The following is a 23369-nucleotide window of genomic DNA, read 5'->3' as shown; positions in this document are numbered from 1 at the left end:
GAGGAAACAATTCAGTCTAGTAACTTGAAGAAACAAGACAAAACACAACAACATCAAAACCCCAAAAAAACAAACATACAAACAAACCAAAAAAAACATGGTTTGTGTTCTTCAAGGGACGATCATCTCTCTACTGAGCTAAGTTCAACTTCACCACTGTGTGTGGTTGGCCTCCTGCTGTAGGGGAGGGCCGCTCTGGTCCAGAGGCACAGCTCCCTGTGTTGGGAGTAACGCTACTCTGACCCATACAAATTGTCCATTGTATCTTTTGAACAACTTTACTACCTCTTATAAAATGAAAATGAGGTGTTCCTTCAGTCTCTGGGATTGGGGTGCCTGGGATGCCCGGGTGAAGAAAGAAAAGAGCACCAAGAAGTGACAACTAAAGCCAGTTTGCACAAGAGAGACAAGAACCATCAAACATAAAAACCCAAACAGAGCAGCAGTTTGGGGCTATTTATTGCATAAACAGTTTGAAACCTTTTCGTCTTCCTCCTATATCAAGATCATATTTAAAAATATATTAATATACATAATTGTATAAAGTACAACTTGGTGAACATAAATCATTAAAGAAAGGTTGGATTATTTTAGAGATGGGAGTAAGTGTCATGCATTGTGGAAAGTTTTCCATTCAAAATAGTTACAAAACATAGGTGCAATTTTACCTTATGATGGTAAACTTATCTGCAATGCCTGTATCAGGCAGGTAGAGACACAGTACCTGTCCATAAAGTTCTTGCAGTTTGCAGTGGGTTACTCCACTGAGATTCATTTGCATATCGCAGAAGGTGGGTATTGATGGTTTCTCTGGGAACTTGAGGGCCTTTTAGTAACTCTTGCCTTGCTTTTCACTTAAAGGATATACTGCTGTGCTGACTAGGCCATTCTGTCACAAGGTAGAGCTCATGACTCTGATCCTCATAACTGTAAAAATGAAGTCCACCCTGAGATTCAAGGAAAGGTATCAGCACCATCCCCAGCCTAGTTAAAAAAGGTTACATCACAGGGCACTGTCTTCCAGGTTCCATATACTTTCATGAAGCTCCAAGAAGAATCTTTATGTCACTGGAGGCAGCATGTGATGTAGAGAGAGAGCCCACCTTGTAGGGATGGCCTGTTTATCAGTCATGTCTCTAAAACTACAGGCTTTGGGTGAGAGGTTCCCTTTTGAGATCTCAGTTTCCAAATCTGAAAAACATGAAGGCTGAACTCACACCCTCAAAACTTCTTCCTGGGTTGACTTTCTGATCAGGCCATTTCTTTTTGCTCTGCTGCTATAGTCCATAGCAGGATCTGCTTCACTGACATCTGGAATAAACCCAATGAGGCAGTGAATACATAGCACAAAGTTCTTTATATGGTAATCCTTGCTTGCTGAAGCTCTTCCACACCCAACATTTCCAGCCTTAAAACAGCATTGAAGGCAGTGGCTGCCTAGTTCTGCATCCATCTCTGACTCGGTGGTTCCTAAATTCTGTGCTGTAGACTGGTGAGAATCAAAAGGGGACATTGAAGAGTCATACTCATTCTCACATATTTTTGAACTTGAGTCTACCCTTCATACTGATTTTTGGTTGCTTGGCAGCCCTTTGGCAGATTTCTTTGTCAAGATCCAGTTGACATTTTGCCATGTCTTTGCATCTGAACAAACCCTTGTGTTCTCCCATAGGTCACATGCTCCCTAATTAAAAAATTAGAATTCATTAGGGATTTTATTAATTCACAACTATTTCTTCAAAACAAAGAAATTACTGAATGAAAAGTTGTTAATTCCTATTTGTTCAAGCTAAATATTCTGGGGTATCCTGATGTCTTTCCTCTACCTTGAGCATTTAATATCTAATAAGTCTATTGATACTTCTCTATAATATTCTTGCTCTCTGTGTCTGCCCCTACCCTGTAATTTAAGACTGTATCATAGCTTATCTTGACTACTGCCATATCCTCCAGTATTGCTGGCATGTATCATCTTTCAACATCCCCAAATTCCATTCATCATACTTGTATATCTATATTTATTAGCTTCATAAATCTTAAACCCTGGTAATAATTTCCCTCTGTTCAAAAACTTCAGTGTTTTTTGCTGGCCCAGATTAAGTCTAGATTAAAGTCCATGTTCTTTGGTTTCACATGCAGTGTCCTCCAACCTTCTTCTCCAGTTCTTCAGCCTCATCCTGATGCATTTCAACACAAAACTAAGCCCCATCTTCACGGGTTTCTTCAGTGAACCACCAGAGAACTTTAATTTCCTTACATTACACAATTATGCACATGCCTTAAACCTCCCACTATGCTGGAAACTCTTTAGGGGTAATATTCCCTATATTCTTCAGTAGTAATCATTCCCAATAGTTGGTCTTCCTCACTGTAGCCAGGTTAAAGTGCAACACAGACTGCTTTTCAGTAAGTGTTTGTGGAACCCATCAGTGAGTGTACCCCACAAAGCCATTGCCATTTCAACCTTCAGCTCTTCTCTCACATAGTTCTCTGCTGGGGATGCTGTCTTTTGTTCACTTTAATGTTTGCTAATTTTGGTGAGTTCAAGTTAATTTTCATCTAAGATTTCCTATTCATTAGCACACAGCTCTTCATAATCTCTTCTTATCTTATTAATGTTTATAGCATCTGTAATTAATTCCTCCTTTTCTTTCCTAATATTGTTTATTCATATGTTCTCTACCTTTTATCTTGATAAATCTTGCTAGAGGTTTGTTAATTTTATTACTCTTTGCAAAGAACCAACTTTTGGATTTTTTTTTATCCTATTGTATGTTGGTTTTATATTTTATTAACTTCTTCCCTTATCTTTATTATTTCCCCCTTCTACTTTCTTCGGGTTTAATTTGCTGTTCTCTCTTTCTTTAACTTTCTAAAACAGATGCTTAGCTCAATAATTTTCGGCGTTTTTTCTTTTTCTAATATAATCATTTGAGGTTATACCTTTTACTATCAGTACTCTGTTAATTGCATTTCACTATACACGAAATTGTTACATAGCATCATTGTTTAGCTGTAGATATTTTCTAACTTATAATGTGATTTCTTTGATGTATGAGTGATTTAGGAGTCTGTTTGTAAATTTCCAAGCATGTGAAGTTTTTCCTTGTTATCTTTTAGCTACTATTTCTTCCCTAATTGTTTTGTGCTCAAAGACCTTAGTGTGATGCCAAATCCTTTAAAATTTGTTAAGACTTACTTTATGACCCAACATATTGTTAATGTTGGTTGAAAAGTCTTTCTTGTCTCTAATTGTTGGGTGGAATGTTCTATAAATGCCAATTAGATTATACAGTTAATGGTATTATTTTAATCTGTGTTCTTAATAGTTTTTCTTCTGCTAGGGCTAACAGTTACCAAGATAGCTACATTATAAAAAAAATCTTCCATTAACATGGTGGTTTGTCTCTTTTTCTCTATAGCTGTAAAATTTTTTGCTTTAAGTATTTTCAGGATATGTTGTCATCTACATGCACATTAAGAATGATCACAACTTTCTGATAAATTGAACCTTTTAACATTATGTAATGACCCTATTTTTTTCTTTCTCTAGTTATGGTTTTCCCAAGGAGTCAATTTTTTCCTCTCATTCTTTTTGTATCCTATGTCTTAGATGTGTCTCATAAACAACATAGGCCTGGATTTATTTTTATCATCTTCAGTCTTTATCTTTTGACTATTACAGTTCATGCATCAATATTTATCATAATTACTGATATACACTCCATAATATATTTATATGTATGCATATAGGTACAATATATTTTGTATTTTGTAATTATAGCATCTTATTTTTCTTTTTTTTGAGTTCTATATTTTTTCTCCCTTTTTACTTGTAATTTTGTATTTTCTTATTTTTTTTAACAATTCTACACTCTATTTCTCTTCTTGTAGTGATTATTATAGAAATTTTAACACACATACGTAATTTGAAGCCTAGAGTTAATCAATATTTTGACCTTTATCCTCCACAGTGATTTTATAAGTCACTTCATTTATCCCTGTCCTGTAGGTGTTTTGTTGTTAACAGCTTTGAGATATAATTTGCATATCAAACAATTTTCTGACTTAAAGTGCACATTTCAATGATTTTTAGTATATTCACGTAGTTGTGCATCACCGACATCTAACTTTAGAACACTTTTCTCACCTCTCTTCAAAAGAAAGAACATACCTATTAGCAGTCACTCCCCATTTTTTTCTCACCCTCCCCGCTTCTGTCAACCACTAATTTATTGTCTGCCTCTATGGATTTGCTTATTCTGTATACTTCAAATTATACAATATGTTGTCTTTTGTGACTAACTTCTTTCACCTAGCATAATGCTTTTGAGATTCATCTGTGTTATAGCGTATATCAGTACTTCACTTCTTTTTTATGGCCAAATAATATTCCGTTGTTTCGATAAACCTGATATTCATGTTTACTAGGTTTGGTAAATGCTTTTAAAGTTAAGGTTGGCTGCTGTGATCATTTTAAATCTAAAGGTTATTTATTCACTTATTCTGTAGTTTGAAGTTGTTTACTTTCCTGACTCTTCATGTGAAATCAAGAAATTAAATGAATTAAAACCAGACTGTTTAGATGTTTATAGCAGATGGTTCAACCTGGGCGCTATGTTTCTGGACAAATTAACCTTTCAAAGGCTCTCTTTTCTATGCTTTCAGCTCTCTCATCCATCCTTCTCTACCAGATCAAACTCTTTTCACTAGGGAGATTGTTTCTGATCTGCCAGCTTACTGAGATCCTATTTGCCTCAAATTCCTTAAATCCCAGTTTTAGGTTCAATTCATATGCCTCCTGACATAGATGAGGTTGTTTTCAGTTATTATTCACTGTGATGGGAAGCTTTTGATGGGCTTGGTTGGTACCTTGATCTTTCTGTATGTCTTTAGGAAGGCAGTCTGTCTTACCATAGGGCAGGGCAGAGGGGAGTCATTCAAGAAGTAGCCATGGAATAAATAAATGAATAGAGTCAAAGGTTTCTATTTTCTTCCCTGACAATTGACTTCTCTGAGTGAAATTTCATGTCTGAGGCTCCTGATGCCTGGATCAAGTGAGTTGAGATCCAGGTGCCAATACACTGCCCTTGGAACCTTCTCTGGGTCTGGCTCCTTGATCTCAGGGATATGGGAGATGGCCAAGGTGCAAGCTCTCATTATTTACAGCCTCTGCAGGGCATGTGAGAGGACACAGAATAAAAAATCTTTCCTTGAGGCTCCACTGATGCCTCAGGCTCCTGAGGGTTGGGAAGCATTTGCTGCAGTTTTGATTTCCCAAGTTCAGGGGAGATTTAGATATGGGTCTGTCTTATGCTCCTATTGTCTTCTGCATGTGAAGTGGCAAAACCAAGGTCCCAATGGAGCATATTCAAAGGGGAGATCAAAACAGGAATTTGGATCAGATCTGATTAAATCCTAATCTTATTACCACACTGGGAGGAAAGTGCTGACCAGCACCAGTAGTAGGGCACTTCTCATGAAGCTGCTTTTGTGGCTTGGTCTGCTAGGAAGAATACCGTGACCCAGGAGACCTCATGCTGACCTCATAGGCCCTTCTCTGAATGTGTGAAGTTTTAACTCCAAGTGGAAATGGAGAGCACTGAGGTTGAACAGATGGTGCTATGGCTACCACTACTGCAGGCTAATGAGAAATCAGCATTCCCGGGTAGCAAAGGACTTGGAGGGACCAGACCCAGCAAGCTTCAGGAAGTTTAGAAAGGAATGAAGGAGGCAATGAAGAATCATCACTGTGGAACTTTCAGCTGCTTCATGAAATCAGCACACTGCCTTTATCCTTTCTTCCTGAAATAGCAGTTGGTTCATCAGAGATGTCTGATCCTGACACAGGTTAGAAATGTATATCTCTTTTTAAAAAGATTGAATAAGTGGAGAAAAAATGAAAATAGGGCATTACAGCCTAGCAATAAGAGGGGAGGATTTCACATAAACCAAATCTAATTTATAGTTGGCAGTTGCAAAGGGTTGTGGAGCCTTACACATAATAGAGGCTTAATGGGTATTTGTTGAATTTAATGATTTGAATCATTTGCAGCAAAACAAATTCCACTTTGTCTGAATTGCTCAGATAGGTTTCCTCCTCGCTCCATTTAGCGCAGCAGGCAGGTAAGATTTTCCATGTGCAGTTGAACCACAGGATTAGGGACCCTGGCCTATTTGTATACTGTGCCCTAAGATATAGAGGATGTGACAGTGGTACTGGAATACAAAGACCTTGGCCTGAGTCCTGGCTTTCTAATTACCTATCAGGAAAAATGCAGAACTTGTTGGTGAGAAATAACTCATGATGAAACAACACAGTATCTGACACAGAGTAGCCCTCAATAAATGTTTGTCACAAACATGGGTTGTAATTTCTTCTTAAGATGGTGTTGGGCAAAAATTAGTGATTGGCCATGGGCACCCTGCTAAAATATCCATGCCTTCTAAGGAGATAGTGAAAAAAGCCTAAAAGTCCTATGATGGCATTGGAGATGGATTTGCATTAATTATGGGAAGGTATATATCTGAATCAAGTGGAGCTGGTGATTTTATTGTTGGAAGGTCAGATGATATACCTTTAACCTGGAAGTAAGGTTAGGAGAGACACATGATGAGGAAGATTGTGCTGGAAAACTCATAGCAAAACTACTTTCTCAAGGACTAAGAATGGTTTATTTCCTCTGATTAGTGCCTCTTTTTCCATTTGCTGAGAGCATACAAACCCCAATTTTATTATATGGTTTATTCCTTGGATCAGACCAAAGGAGGGGCTTAAAGTTAGGGGAGGGGGTTTTATCAAAGAGTGGAACTTCAGGAACTGGAGTTTTTGATGTTAAATGAAAATGGAAGTGGGGGCTCAGGAGGCAGAATTTTTTTTCCAGGTTCTATAGGTGAGTAATATGTAACAAGGGTTGTAATCCACTATTTCAGGAATACATTTTCCTTTTGGTGAGAGGTAGAATCAAAGCATTTTTCAGTCCAGTATCTACCCTAGAAAGGTAATAATATAAACTGTTTCTTGAAGTACTGTACTTGTTAAAAATACAGATAATAGACCCTCACCCAAGACATGCCAAATCAGAATCTCTGGGAAGGGGAGGGTGTTGGTTCTTGGGAATCTGCATTTTTAGCAAGTTCCCTGGCTGTCTTTTATGCCCACTTAAGTCTGAAAATGAATGTCTGTGGATTGTAACCCTAGCTTACATATTAGAATCACCTGGAGAGCTTTAAAAAAAAAAAACCTGATGTCTGAACCTCTCTTCCTGGAGATTTTCATTTAATTGGTCAGGCAGAGGTCCCAGGGATCAGCAACTTTAAAAGCTCTCTGATGAATCCAATGTACTGCCAGAAATTAAGAACCACTGAACTAGAGGCTATGTATGTTAGTAAAACAGCTTAAATGCAAAAGGAAAATTCCCACAGCATCTATGTGGACAAATAATTTATTCCTTTTGCTTATTGATGATGCAGATTTCCAGTCCTGAGATTCTTGAACAAATGAGCCAAATATGTAACAATAGACTATTCTGCGAACATAAAGCAAACAGATATTTACTAGCATACCCAAGGATCAAACATAGATGAATTTACTTTAAAAAAGGAACATGACAGCATGTTCTATATTATTAAAATTTTGTTCTGTTAAGTTTTAAGTAATGAAATAAGGCAAGACAAAAGGAAGAACTAGTGACACAGATTAGCAATATTACATTTTATGATGAGATAATCTTTGCCTAATAAAACTTATATATAACTAATACTAGACAGTTGTTAAGACACAAGAAAAAATTGAAAAAAGCACTACCTTTTCCATACTTTTAACATTACCAGTTAGGAAAAATAATAGAAGGTGATGCTGTTCACATTGGCAATCAAAAGAAATTTTAGGAAATCAGAAGATCTATAAGAAAACCACAAAACATGAATAAGCAACATAAAAGATATCTTGTATAAATGGAGTCACCTTATATCCATAGGAAAAGACTGAAGTATAATGATGTCAGTTTTCTGCAAATTAATTTGTGGTTTTATTTTTATTTATCTTTATTTTCTTAAATGTTTGTTTATTATTGAGAGACAGAGCATGAGTATGGGAGGGGCAGAGAGAGGTGGAGACACAGAATTGGAAGCAGGCTCCATGCTCTGAGCTGTCAGCACAGAGCCCGACGTGGGGCTCGAACTCACAAACCAGGAGACCATGACCTGAGCCAAAGTCAGACACCCAACCGACTTGAGCCACCCAGGTGCCCCTAATTTGTAGTTTTAGTATAATTCCAAAAAAGTTACAGTATTTGTTTATTTAAAAGAATAGATAGATTATTTTAAAGTCTCCTTAGCAGAATGAGTAAGGAAGATTATTCAATAAAAATTGCAAAAAAAGACACACATATCTTACTGTGCACAAAAATGTACAAAACTGAAAAATCCAGAGATCCTTATTTCATGGAAAAAAAGAGGCATTGTGGAGTAGAAGAACAAATTTTAAAAAAATGTAAAACATTCCTAGAATATAAATTCATGATATGATATTGATAATATTTCAGGTCCTGGGGGAAAATTAATTACTCAACAATTAGAACGATTGATTACTCTTTGGGAAAATACTAATGTTAAATTTCTTCCTCATATAATATAAAATTAATTCCATTTCAATTAAATGTCCTGTTATAAATAAAAAATATGAGTTCCTCAGTAAAAAATATGTAAGGTCTATGAGCCATTAATAAAAAGAAATATAAATGACTATTAAGAATGTGAAAATATTCAAATTTACCAACAATCTAACAGAAAATAAAAAACAATATATTTTTATTTGTTTACTTTGCAAAGAGAAAAATTATGAAGTTGTGGTAAATTGGACTCCCTTCTCTACTGCTGAGGTTGTGAATTGGTATAATCATTTTTCCAGGGCATTTTGGAAACATGCATTAAGAGTCTGAAGAATAAGCATTCTTAAAATGTCCAGAACCTTTCAATAAGTAATTCCACTTCTAGGATTTTTTTTTCTTTAGGACATAATCAGAGATTTGTATAATGATTATTGTATGAAGATGTTCACCAAAGCATTGTTTTTATGGTGAAAATTCAAAGCAACGTAAATACCCATAATAGGGGATTGCTTAACTAAATTTTGGCTTAGCTTTATACTGTAGTTCTGTAAAATCTTAACAAACTATCTTTTTGAAGAAAAATGACATGGAACAAGTACTGTTAATAAAGGACAAAAAAGACCACTAAAGTAGTTTGTGTATTGGCTTCTGGGGAGAAGTTTCCACCCCCATACCCTCTAACAGAATGATTAGTACAATAGTCAAATCTGGGCATTTTTTATTGAGTAATATATTAGCAGGTAGAATAACTTTTTATAATTTTAAGGTTATGTTCAGTATGGGAGTGACTCTTCTGTTGCTTTTGTCCTGCCAGAAGTATAATAACACTTTTCATTTTTGGCTGACTTTTCTCTCTTCTTAGAAGTGAGGAGAGTTGAGAAAGTGGCCAGCAGAGAGGTGCAGGAGCTACAGTCCTTGGGGCAAATATCTCCTCCTCTCTTAGTCCTTTCCTCTGGTGCTGCTGGAGGAGGGTGTTGGACCCTTCTTCTTGTAGTACAGCAGTAAGAGGCAAGATCCCAGTTTGAGTTTAGGGGAAACAGAGAGGGTGAGGACTTGGGCCTACAATTAAGGCTGCCTCAGCATAGTAAGAAGAAGCAATCCTCCTCTAGCTTATCAGAGTCATGGATCGGGGCCTGAGACAAAACATCAGCTACAAACATCTTGCTGTACTTTGTTCTCTGAATGTTTTTGTTTCCCTTGGAGACCTTTTATATTGTAGTGGTCTAGGACAGGATTGGGTGATTTTAGGTCTTGACCTGATACCATCTCGATCTCATCAGAATTTCTCTGTCTCTCTGTCTCCATCTTCAGAGACTGATTTTACAAATGCACAGTGTCCAGACCATACATAAAAAATAGAACTCTGACCCACAGCAGCAACCAGCCCAGGAAGACAAACCACAGTCTCTGTAGGAATTAACTCAAAATAGTTAACACTACCCTAATTTTTGCCTCTGCATTCAACTTAGAACCAACCAGAGAAAGTCAGCTATGCTTTCCTAACCAATCACATAGGATGCTTTGCTTTTAGTTAGCCTGTCTCCAACTTACTCTGTGCCAACAACCTCCAAAAGGGCACACCCAAGCTGACTGTTGTTACATCCCCTGCCTGCCTCTGAGTTTCTGCAAAATTCAAGTGAAGTGAATTGACTTTCTTGCTCCAGCAAGCTGGGAAGTCTTTGCTCATTCTCATTTGGGTGGTCTCTGTTTGTTTCCACACTGTCTCTTTATTTCCCTATATGTGTATGGCTATATACAGAGAAATATATACATGCTACAAATGGGGAAAATATACTCTATCTGTGGAAGTGCATATAACTGAGTACGCATTGATTGCTTTTATCTTAGAAAGCCAAATGCACAGGTTGGTCAGGCTGGAATTCAGAGAAGTCCTGGCTTGGCTTTCAGCTCAGTTTCAAGAATCCCTAAAATTTTAGAGAAGGAGAAAGACACAGTGTAGACAGGAATCAGGGAGGGCTCCAAGGATAAGAAGCTGGAGCAAAGGCAAGGTAGAGATAGGAGTCTGTGGTGAGTGTGATTTACCTGTTGGGCAGTGGGATCATGCAAAGGTTCGTTTAATGGATTGACTGGGTATAGTCTGGAAGTGTTCTGTGGAGTAGAAAGGGAGAAAGACTGGAGACAGGGAGAGTAGCCAGGAGCTCTTACAATAGTGTAGGAGAAATTCTGAGGTCACCCAGGAAGATGGGATGGAAAGATCAGTGCTTAGAGACATGCTGTGATGGTTCATTTTATGTGTCAACTTGATTGGGCCATGGAGTGCCCCCAATATCTCGTCTAACATTATTCTGTATGGGTCTGTGAGGGTGTTTTTATATGATGTTAACATTTAACTCAGTAGAGCGAATGCCCAAACAGAAAAAAGCTGAGCCTCCCGGTAAGAGACAGTTCTCCTGCCTTGAAACTAGGACATTGGCTCTTTCTGGTTCTACAGCCACTTCTAGCCTTTGGACTCAAACCGGGATGTCACCTGTGCAGATTTTTGGACTTGTCAGCCTCCATGATTGCATAAGCCAATTTCTTATAATCTACCCCTGCCCAACACATATACAAACACATATTCTGTTGGTTCTGTTCCCCTGGAGAACCCTGACTGATACATTATAGGAAAAGCTATCAGACTTTTATTAGACTTAAAAGGCTGAGCTGGTATGATGGATGAAGGAAACAGGAGCTTTTAAGCTAAAATACAGAAATACTGACAAGAAAGCATAGAAGGCCAAGAATTATATGGGGTGGAGGAAGGAGGAGATTGGCCAGTCCTCTTTGGAATATGTTGAGTTTGAGACAACAAGATATCCAAGAGGAGCTAGGGAGTGGACCTATAAAAGTCCTCAGTAATGTTCATTGAATGGAAAGAAAAAGATGTGGAAGTCTAACAAATTACAGATAGGTTGGTTGTTTAAAATCATTATCTCCATCTCTGACCCCACAGGTTATCACTTTTCTTAAGGAATGTTACATTTTCATAAAAAAGAAATTTTAGTTTATTTTGCTCTGTATTCATGATCTGAAACAGCCCACTAGTGGGAATGAAGTGGAATGAAGAAGTCTCTCACATACTACTAATGTTTTGCAACTGAAAGCAAGTTGTAATTGTTATGCAAAATTATCCAGATTGCCTGTCTACACTGAACTCAGCAGGTGACCCTTTCACTTTCCAGTTCTCTTTGCTTGTGCATTAACTAGACTCAATGGCGGATAGAAGGACTGCTCAAAAATGTTGGCTGTCAAATGCGTAAACATGAACCAGGGTTAGAAAAACAGGATTAATGCAGTCTGCTTAATGAATGTTCTCTGCTGAATGGCTTCTCAGCAAGAAGGCAAACGTCCAATAGATTCAAGAATGTAACGAAAGCATCCAGAGCAGGTCCACTGGTGGCATCTCTCTCTGAGCTGTCTGCTGCCCTGCTTTGCGCTTCAGTCTCTGCACACTGAATCGTTAACCTTTGGCACTGAGTAGGGTTCAACATTTCAGAAGTGTCTTGATTATGAAAAATCTGCCAGCACTAATGGGGAACCTCTGACCCAGGCGCCAGCCCAGCCTTACAGCTTCACAGCTGCTGTGATTTTGATTGAAAAACAGGTCTCTGGTGTCAGGAACAAAGTAACTGGGAATTGGGCCACCTGTAATAGTCACACTTTTATGCAGACCATGGAGATTCTTCTCTTTCTTTTTTTATTTTTTCTTTTGCTGTCAAAAGACTGATTTCCAACATTGTCTGAACAGAAAACTTACAAATCACCATCTTCAACTACTTTTTCACCCATCCATTTCAGTTAGGGACCTACTGCATGCCAGCTCACTGCTGGTGGGGGCGCTCATTAAATAATGGAAGATCATGGGCATGTGTGTGTGCATACACACGCAGTGATGGCAGGTGCTGGAAATCACATTAGCATCACCTGGTCTTCAGAGAAGAGTGAGGTCACTGTGGACTTGCATAGCTGGGAAGACTTATTGGAAAAGATAGCAATGGGCCTAGGCATGGAAGAATGGATAAGATAGGGAGATGAAGAGGACCTTTAAAGCTGAGAAAACAGTCTTGTCTGGTGCTTTAAGTCAGAATGACCACTGGAATTCTGGTTTGGAAGTCATCTCTGCATCCTTAGCAATTAGCATATGGCAGACCAAAGAGCAGATTAAATATTAGCTTAGTTATTGAGCCTTGTATAGCAAAGGGGAAGTGGACAGTGTACCCTGGATTTCTCAGAACGCTCCCCTAATAAAAGGACAAATAAAAAGCATGAAGAACTCTGTAGGAGCCCAACTAACATATTTCTGTAGTTAAGGTCTTTCTAGCTTGTATTTGTGAAAGGACATGATCATTGTATTTCTCTGTTGAGTAAACCCAAGTTTTTTTTTTTTTTAAGGCCTTAAGAAACTTCAGCCTACTCACTCATAAATCCCTGTATACAGCTTATTTTCTAGTATCTGCAGTGGAGAGAAGCACCGCTTTTAGTTTAGTTAATAAGTAGCTTGTGTAATATGTTAGAAGGTGATAAATGATATAGAAAATAAAAAACGTAAGCAGGTTAAGGAAATAGGTTTACTAAGGTAAGGGATGCAATTTTTTTTTACTGATATGTTTTATATTTTTATCATGTAATTTTAATCAAGATATTCATATGCCATAAAATGTACCCTTTTATAGTATATTAATCACTACTATCTATCTAATTCCAGAACATTTTCATCATCCCCCCTCCCCAAATCCTTGCACATATGAGCAGTTACTACCCATACTCCCCTTTCTTCCAGCTCCTTGAAATCACTAATATACATTCTGTATTTCTATGGATTTGCCTATTCTGGACATTTCATATTAATGGAATCATACAGTGTGTTGCGTATCGTATATGACTTCTTACAATGCTTTAAAGATTCATCAAGATTTCTTTCAAGCTTTTTATGGCTGTATAGTAGTCTAATGTGTTGATGTGCATATATGACCATATATTTTCAGTTTTCTTGGGTATATACCTAGTAGTGGAATTGCTGGGTCAAATGGCAACTCTGAGTTTAACTTTTTTTATGGAACTGTTGGACTGTTTTATAAAGTAACTGCACAATCTTCTATTCCCAGCAGCAAAGCACAAGGGTTCCAGTTTCTTCACATTCTCAACAACACTTGTTATTTATTATTATTTTTTTTATTGTAGCCATCCTAGTAGTATCTTATTGTGGTTGTGATTTGCATTTCCCTAAGGACTAGTAATGGTGAACATTTTTTCATGTGCTTATCAGCCATTTGTATTTCTTTGGAGAAAGGCCTTTTCAAACCCTTTGCCCATTAAAAAAATAAGTGGTTGTTTTTCTTTTTACTGTGTTTATTTTTACTGTTGAGTTGTAAGAGTTCCTTATATATTTTAGATACTAGACTCTTATCAGGTATAATATGTCTTGCAAATATTTTCTCCCATTCTGCAGAGTGTATTTTCACTTTCATGATAGTGTCTTTTGAAGCACAAACTTTTTTAAAAAATGTTTTTATTTATTTTTGAGACATAGAGCATGAGCAGGGGAGGGGCAGAGAGAGGGAGACACAGAATCCGAAGCAGGCTCCAGGCTCTGAGCTGTTAGCATAGAGCCCGACACAGGGCTCAAACTCATGGACTGTGAGATCATGACTTGAGCTGAAGTCGGACGCTTAACCAACTGAGCCATCCAGACGCCCTTGAAACACAAACTTTTTAATTTTAAGTCCAGTTTTTAAAATATTTTTTTCTTTTGTTTCTTGTGCTTTTGGTATTATATCTAAGAAACTATCGTCTAATTCAAGATCATGAAGATTTACACTTTTATGTTTTCTTTAAAGACTTTTATATTTCATAGTTTTAGCTCTATATTTAGGTCTTTGATTAATTTTGAGTTAATTTTTGTACATGTGGGTATCCTGTTGTCCCAGCACATTTGTTTTTCCTTCACCATTTATTTGTCTTGGGATTCCTATTGGAAATCTGTTGACAGTAGGTATGTGGGTTTATTTCTAGACTTTCAGTTCTGTTCCATTGATCTATGTCTGTCCCTGTGCCAGTAGTACACTGTTTTGATTACAATAGCTTTGTAATAAATTTTAAAATTGTGAAGTGTTCTTTTTTCCTAGATTATTTTGGCTATTCTGGGTTCCTTGCATATCTATATGAATTTTAGGATCAGATTGCTAATTTCTGCAAGAAAGACAGCTTGGATTTTGATAGGGATTGAATTGAATCTCTACATCAATTTGGGGATTATTGCCATACTTAACAATACTGTCTTCGGTTCCATGAACATAGGATATTTTTCCATTTCGGTCTCCTTTAATTTTTCACAATGACATCTTTTCTTATATTTCTTTTAAATTTAAATTTAGTGCTAAATATTTTATTCTTGTTTGTGCTACCATAATTGAAATTGTTTTCTTAATTTCAGTTCTGGATCATTCATTGTTAATGTTTAGAAATAAAATTAATCTTTTGTAGCCCAAGAAGATCTTTTGTGGGTTGTTTAGGATTTTCTTTTTTTTCCTTACAATTTTTATTATTGAAATATAGCTGACATACAATGTTATATTAGTTTCATGTATACAACATAGTGATTCAACAATTCTATGCATTATTCATTCGATGTTCACCATAATAAGTATAATTACCATCTGTCACCATGCAATGTCATTAGAGTATTATCAACTATATTCCTTATGCTGTACTTTTCATCTTACTTATTTTGTAAATAGAAGTTTGCAACTCTTAAACTCTTTCACATATTTTACTCATCTCCCCTCTCCAACCACCTCCACTCTGACAACTATCAGTTCTCTGTATTTATGAGTCTGTTTTTTTTATTTGTTCATTTCATTTTTAGTTTCCACATATCCACATATAAGTGAAATCATATATTTGTATTTCTCTATATGATTTATTTCACTTAGCATAAAACCCTCTAGGTCCATCCATGTTGTCACAAATGGCAGGATCTCATCCTTTTTTATGGTTGAGTAATATTCCATTGTGTGTGTGTGTGTGTGTGTGTGTGTGTGTGTGTACACATATACACCCCACATCTTCTTATCCATTCATTTATTGACTGACACTTAGGTAGAAGATTGTGTCACCTGCAAATAGAGATAATTTTACTTTTTATTTTTCAATATAAATGCCTTTTATTTTTTTTTCTTGCCTTGTTTACCTGGCTAGAGTATCCAGTGAAGTTTTGAATAAAAGTGGTTAGATTGGACGTCCTTGTTTTATTTCTGATCTCTAAGGGAGATCAGAGACATGTGATTTTAAGTTAAACAGACTTCAGTAAAGAAGTGGAATTTGAAGAAAAAAATTGAAAAAAAATTTAAGAAGCCACATTGACAGCTGTCTCAGAAAATTAAGGAGCAACATAGGCAGCTAACTGTGGAGGAAGTATTCCAGGTAGAGGAAACAACTAATAGGAGTGTGTCTGGAATGGAGTAAGTGAGGGATACAGCAGAGAGAAAAAGGTCAAAGAGGTGGTGAATGAGGGGCCAAAGTGAATTAAGCTTTGGAAACTAAGGTTTAGTCAAAGAGTAAAATGGGAATCCATTAAGAGATTTTAAGCAGAGGAATGACATGATCCATGTTACCTTTCAAAAGAATCACCTTGGTTGTACCAATTCACATTTCTATCAACAGTGTAGGAGGATTCCTTTTTCTCCACATTCTTGTCAACACTTGTTATTTCTTGTCTTTTTGATTTTAGCCATTCTGACAGTTATAAGGTGATAGTTCATGGTAGTTTTGATTTGCATTTCCCTGATGATTAGTGATGTTGAGCATCTTTTCATGTGTCTATTGTCCATCTCTATGTCTTCTTTGGTAAAATGTCTATCAGGTCCTCTGCCCATTTTTTAATCATATTGTTTGAGTTGTATAAGTTTTTTATGTATTTTGGATATTAATCTCTTATCAGTTGTATCATTTGCAAATATCTTCTCCGATTCATTAAGTTTCTGTTTTATTGATAATTTCCTTTGCTGTGTGAAAGCTTTTTATTTTGATGTATTCCCAATAGTTGACTTTTGCTTCTGCCTCCCTTACCTTAGGAGACATATCTAGAAAAGTGTTGTTACAGCCACTGTGGAAAACAGTATGGAGATTGCTCAAAAAATTAAAAATAGAAATACTGTATGATCCAGTAATCCACTACTATATATTTACCCAAAGAAAATGAAAACATGAATTTGAAAAGATATATGCATATCTATATTTATTGCAGCATTATTTAAAATAGACAAGATATGGAAGCATCTAAATGTCCATTGATAGACTAATGGGTAAGGAAGATGTGGTATATATATGCAATGCAACATCACACACCCACAACGAAGGATGAGATCATGTCATTTGAGACAGTGTGGATGGACCTACAGGGTTTTACGCTAAGTGAAAGAAGTTAGTGTGAGAAAGACAAACAACATACAAATTCCCTCATATATGTAATCTAAAAGAAAACAGATGAATAAATAGCAGAATCAGATGTGTAAATACAGAGAACAAACTGATGGTTGCCAGAGGGCAGGGGGTAGGGAATGGCAAAAATGGATGAAAAGCAGTGAGAAATAAAGGATTCCAGTTATGGAATGAATAAGTTACAGGAACAAAAAGCACAGCATAATGTATATAGTTAGTGATATTGTAATTGATGTATGGTGATAGATGGTAGTAGCTACACTTGTGGTGAATATAGAATAATGTAAAGCTTGTCAATAACTGCTATACACCTGTAACCAATGTAACATTGTGTATAATCTATACTCAAAACAAAACAAAAAAAAGAATCACTTTGGTTGCTTTTTGAAGAATAGAGAACAGAGGATCAAGGTAGGAAGGAGAGAAACCAGTTGGGAGGTGAGTGTGAAAACCCAGGCAAGAGATGATGATGGCTTGGATGAGTTGGTAGCAGTGAGTTTATTAAGAAATGGTCAGATTCTAGATATATTTTGCAGCCAACGCTGCATGTACAATTTAAATTGAGAAAAAGTGAAGTCACAATGACTCCAGTGTTTTTAGACCTGGAAAACTATAAGGGTCAACTGAAATGGAGAAGATCACAGTTGGAGCAAGATGGGGGAAAGGGAGGTCAATGTTCAGTTCCTGACATGTGAGATGCTGAGATGTCTATTAGATATCTAAGTATAGTTATTGAGTAGATGGTTTAATATAGGAGTCTGAAGATCAAGAGAGCTGTTTAGGCTCAAGATACAAATTTGGGAGTCATTGATATTAGGAATCTATTTGAAGCCACAGACTAATGAGATCACCAAGGGAGTGATTATATATAGAGAGAAAATGAAGGGACAAAGGAATGAACCCTAGGGCACGTAGGCATTAAGAACTTATGACTCCAGGGAAAATGGAGAAACTAGCAAAGTAGGCTAACAGGGTAAATTCATTGAAGTAGGAGATAAGAGTATTTGGTGTCCTGGAAGCTAAACAGATGGTGGAGTGTCAATTCATTTAATACTTTACATTTTTTGAAGAACAGTGTTAGCATCTTCATTTTCTGTGATAGATAACATCCTGATGGCCTTCCTGTCAGGTGAAAATCTGATTTCAGATTTTGGGGGCATGGCTTCCCTCAATTATGTAATGGTGGAGGACAAGGCTTGGAGAAGTTAACAGGGAGATGGTGGCAGGAGAACTGACAGTTTTCATACGTCTCCTTCTACTGTGGTTGCATTTGCTGGAGGTTTGCCTTGCTCTCCATAGTTGTTTTGAGCTGCTAATCAAGTATGCCAGATTTTCAGCTTCTGGTTTGCAAACTCAGATCCTGTCAGTTTTATCCCATTGGAGCAAGAGTTAATTAAAGCAAGATTAAAACGTTAATAATTTTGGGGGCAATATGGTGAAAGTTTGGAATCTCTGGAGATTGAGTTAGAAAGTTTTTCATAGAAACTGAAAGTAGAAAGCAATGAAAAAATCCATCTAAATTGTCAAGCAAGTCTAATTTCAGAACTGAATATTTTGTTTTGAGAACAATTATGATCTTTCTCATTTAAAAGAAATTTATTATATTCTGTAATTCAGTAAGTATGCAGGCCATTAAAATTGTGAACATAGGCACAAATATGGCCCAGAATTTTTCAGAAGAAATGTAAATTACATCTCTCAGAGTTGTTTTTTCACAGATTGTGCTGTGGATAAAATGGATAATCCATACCTCTAGTCATAACAGGTGCCATTCCTGGCCCCTTGCAAGGGATCAAAATGTATTCATGAAGTAAAAGCATAAAAAGGCAATCTTGAGTTTATGTGGTACATTTCCTTGACTTCCTGCATAATCTTAGTGAAATAACTTCAAGATCTTCCTTTTGAGATTGCATAAGAAGTGGAATCTGCTGCTTTGCCTGGAAGAGTCTCTAATCATGCTCTGGAGGTCAGCATCAGTTGTAATTCTTGATTTCCTTGATGTATTTTAGGTACTGTACATGGATCTGAAGGGAGCAAGGACTTTATTCCAGCCCTCACTATAAACCATAAGGATTGCATTCCTAGGGATGTACAATCCAGCCCTGGTATTAACTTTCCAACAGTGCATTGCACTTGGTGTCTGCTCACTACTGTTGTGTCCTACACGGAAGCTAAGATCATACAACATGGCTAGCCAACATGTCACTGCTCTCTGGAGCTTTGTGGCTTAGACTATACTGTTTAAAGTAATGAGAAAAAGGGACTGGTCTAAAATAGCTTTTTTATGCTTAAGTGGGCAAATACATTCTCTGTAGTAGCAGCAGATGTTTGGAGGTTTGAAAGCACTCCTCCCTTACAGAGCTGTCTCTCTGCATTAGATCTGATGGTTTGGACAATGGTTGTTGTGGACTAATTTCCTGCAAGCATTCCTGACTGGGTGATGCACACTTCTGATTTGTAGCTGTGGTTCCTCTGACTGACAAATATATGGTTCCATGCATCGAGAGTTCTGAGCTACTTTAGGGAAGGAATTAGCTAGGGAGAAGGTGGCAACTCAGCCAGCTGAGAAGAAAAAAAAAGATTTGACTAAATAAGTTAATACGTGCACAGTGCTTTAGCATAAATCTCAGTTGTCATCATAACCATATGATGATTATTATTATCTGAGGAATTTTAGAAATGGTCCTTCCCTAATTACCAGGTTGAATATCTTCCATTTAACTCTCCAGTTAAACACATTCCCTACCCTCTTTGCTCTTTCTCTGTGCTCCTAGAGGCTGGCTTTTGTGAACTCCCTTCACTGGCTCCCATACTCTTTGGCTTTGGGCTGGGTTCAGCCCAAGATGGGGACCTCGGAAGGAGCTCAGCAGGAGGAAGGAAAGTGTGTGCCTAATAGGGTCATCTTGGATTTGGTTGACCTTGAGAGGAAAGGTCACAGCTCCTGTCTGACAGTTCTCTGCATATAGCCTCTTTCTCCAGGTGATGGAGCCTGTTCCTTTCTCTTGCTGCTTCAGGACTAGGGAAGGGAAGACTCATTCTCATTAGCCCCAGTGTACTAGTCCCAGCACCATTCTGTGTGTTTTCCCTATACTCTGCTAGAACTCTTGCACGTGGTTCCTTTAGTAATTGCTCCTTTAATTACTCAATTCGAGTGTATCATCTTTTACAGGCTGAGAGCCTCAATGATACACACTGCTACTTCTTTTTACCACTACCAAGGCAAAACAAAGAAGCCTACACCCCTTTCCCATCCTCTGCTATTTCTGGCCATACTTCATTGACTTCTTTTTCCCTTCAAGATTTCATTATCCTGAAATCACTTGATGGGCAAGTGTGCTTGTTGAATATGTTACCCACCCTTTATTTTCTCCTGAAAGCTCTGTCCAAAATAAAACACAGGTCTCAAAAACACTCAGCAAGCTGTTTGCAGCTCTTCTTGAACTTCTACCACTATGCCTCTCTGAGCTCTGGGTGGTATCCATATAGTGACTCCTCTGAATATAGCTTAGATAGCATGTCCTTCACCTGGTGGCATCTGGCCCTGAACTTTGCATTTGAGTGACTAATAGTTGATGCTGGTGAACATACTTAGAGAACTAGATGAGAAGACGTTTAGATTCCAGATAGCTCTGGGGACTTTCAGTAATCTGTGAAGAGAACATTATAGTTAGACAACCCTTGTGTTCACAGGCATAAGGATATGAAGTTTATGTGTAATTGTCTTGTGTTACCTCCCTTCACCCCCCTTTCCTCTAAACTTTCTAATCTCCCCCATAGTTTTGAATATACAGACTGGGGCTGAATTACATCAGCTTCCAACTTCTTTGTCAGTTAACTTATATATATATATAACATATATTATATATATGTATATGTTATATATATTATATATATGTTATCTATATAATATATATACATACATATGTATATATTATGTATATAATATATATACACACATATATATACATATATGTGTGTGTGTGTGTGTGTATGTATATATATATATATATATTTTTTTTTTTTTTTTTTTTTTTTTTTGCCATAGTGTGAGATTTGAATAGCTAGACTTGCCACTAACATACAGTATCACATTCTCAGTATCTGGGGCCAGAGAATAGCAACCATTAAAAAGAACTAATATTGAGTTATGATTGAGTACTCACTGAGAAAGTTGAGAGGTCAAGTTGGGTAATCTAATGAGCTCTCCCAAAACCACACATGTCTTGAGTAGGTTTAAGAAGATACTCTAGATATCTTAGAGTTGGTTTGGAATCATTACTATGAAATGTGAAACAAGCTCTCTTGATTATATTCAATGGGAATTTGAATATGCATTGTTTCCTATATCTGAATTGGTCTTGTTCTCTGTCTGCTATGAGGCACAATGTACTTCCCATGGAAACAAAGGCTTAATTAAGGGTGTTTGTCAAAGAGAAAGTTAAGACTCAGGGGAATTATAAATAATCTTCCCAATGCAGATTTTTTTCTGAAAGAGAATTGAGACCCACCTTCTGTATTTCAGGTTTAGTGGAAAGTCTAATCTTCTTCAAGGGATAAAAACCAATCCTTATGTTAAATAGGAATGCCCAAATGCAAATCATTTTTTCAGGGGATTTAGGCACCATTTGATAAATGCATCCTTGGTTGGATCTTCATTACACATGTATTAATACCAATTATGATAGTGAAGCCTTGGGAATATATTACACCAGTAAGGGAAAGGGCTAGCATATATGAATTTTTCTGCCTAACTGAAACTTTTAGGATCCTTTCTCTGACCTGCTCTAGTTTTAGAATTTTTAGCTTGTGAATGTAGTGACAGCAAACGTTAACAGCATCTAGGTGTGAGTGCCTCAGAGATTTTAGATTGGGCAGGTGTCTATTTTCTGTTTGGACTCCAGCCCCTTATTTATGACAGTGCCCAACCTTTAATCAACCATTTTTGCTAGAACTCTCTATAAGGCTAATGGATTTTAGGAAATGCTCTGCAGAAACTCTCCGGCTCTTGTTATGAGAAGTATTTGATGCTTAAGAGTCACCACTCTTTAAAGCAAATTTCAATAATTTCTCCAATTGTGTTACATAATACTTTTCACACTGAATTTAGCTGTCCACATTCTGTCTGCTCCTGAAAGCTCCGAATATGTTTATCAATTTAGTTTTAACACCAAAAGATGTTTAGTCAATTGAAACATGAGGATCTCACTAAATTTCTCCTTTCATTGACATTCATAGCATGTTAAATAAAATTTGCATTTAGTACAGATCTCTGTTATGTTACACTTTACACCTACATGCAAAAAGAATTCCCTATCTATCCCCGTTCAGTGTTTCAGTCTTAAAACCAATTCTTGATTCCTGACAAACAGTTCTTTCAAACCCAGGGTTAATCCATTTTCAGTGGCCTTTGATGTGAACAGTTCTAAGTGGCTTAAAAAATGTATTTCCAGTCATTCCCTTTTAGTCACCTCAGGTCAGGGTAATTTTCCTTGGAGCACTGGTTTCCAGTGAGGGTGCTGAGGACCCCAGAAAGACATGGAAACTTTAGCAAGGAGTCTGTAAATCCATATACCCTTCTGGTATTTTCCATAGATAGAAAAAAAATTTCTCTTGCACATCCACTTATATGATTTTTAAAATGAATGTTGATAAGTTTGTGATTACTAAAATACAGATGATTTTAAAAGAACTGTGTAATTCATAGGATTTGTTTAAATAGGATGCATACAACAGTGAATATTAAAATTCAGAGGAAGTCTTTACATTTTGGGCACTTTAAAGGAGCCTATTCCCCCCAAAAAGGTGGCATCTCTGCCTTGGAATGGCAAATTGTTTTTATTTGAAAGTCTATTCTCCATTTGCAGTTGCACCAAAACCAATAAGATAACTAGGAATAAATCTAACTGAAGAGGTAAAGTATCTATACTATATGAAAACCGTAGAACACTTATGAAAGAAATTGAAGAGGACACAAACAAATGGAAAAGCATTCCATGCTCGTGGATTGGAAGAACAAACATTGTTAAAATGTCTATACTTCCAAAACAACATACACATTTGATGTCATCCCTATCAAAATACTACCATAATTTTTCACAGAATAAATTCTAAAATTTGTGTGGAACTACAAAGGATCCTGAATAGCCAAAACAATCTTGAAAAAGAAAAACAGAACTGGAGGCATCATATTTCCAGATTTCAAGCTATATTACAAAGGGGTGGTCATCAAGACAGTATGATAGTGGCACAAAAATACACACTTGATCAATGGAAAAGAATAGAAGACCCAGAAATGGACCCACAACTATATGGTCAACT

Source organism: Panthera tigris, chromosome A3, assembly GCF_018350195.1.
Source record: "Panthera tigris isolate Pti1 chromosome A3, P.tigris_Pti1_mat1.1, whole genome shotgun sequence".
Lineage (NCBI taxonomy): Eukaryota > Metazoa > Chordata > Mammalia > Carnivora > Felidae > Panthera > Panthera tigris.
Note: the sequence above shows the minus strand (reverse complement) of the source record.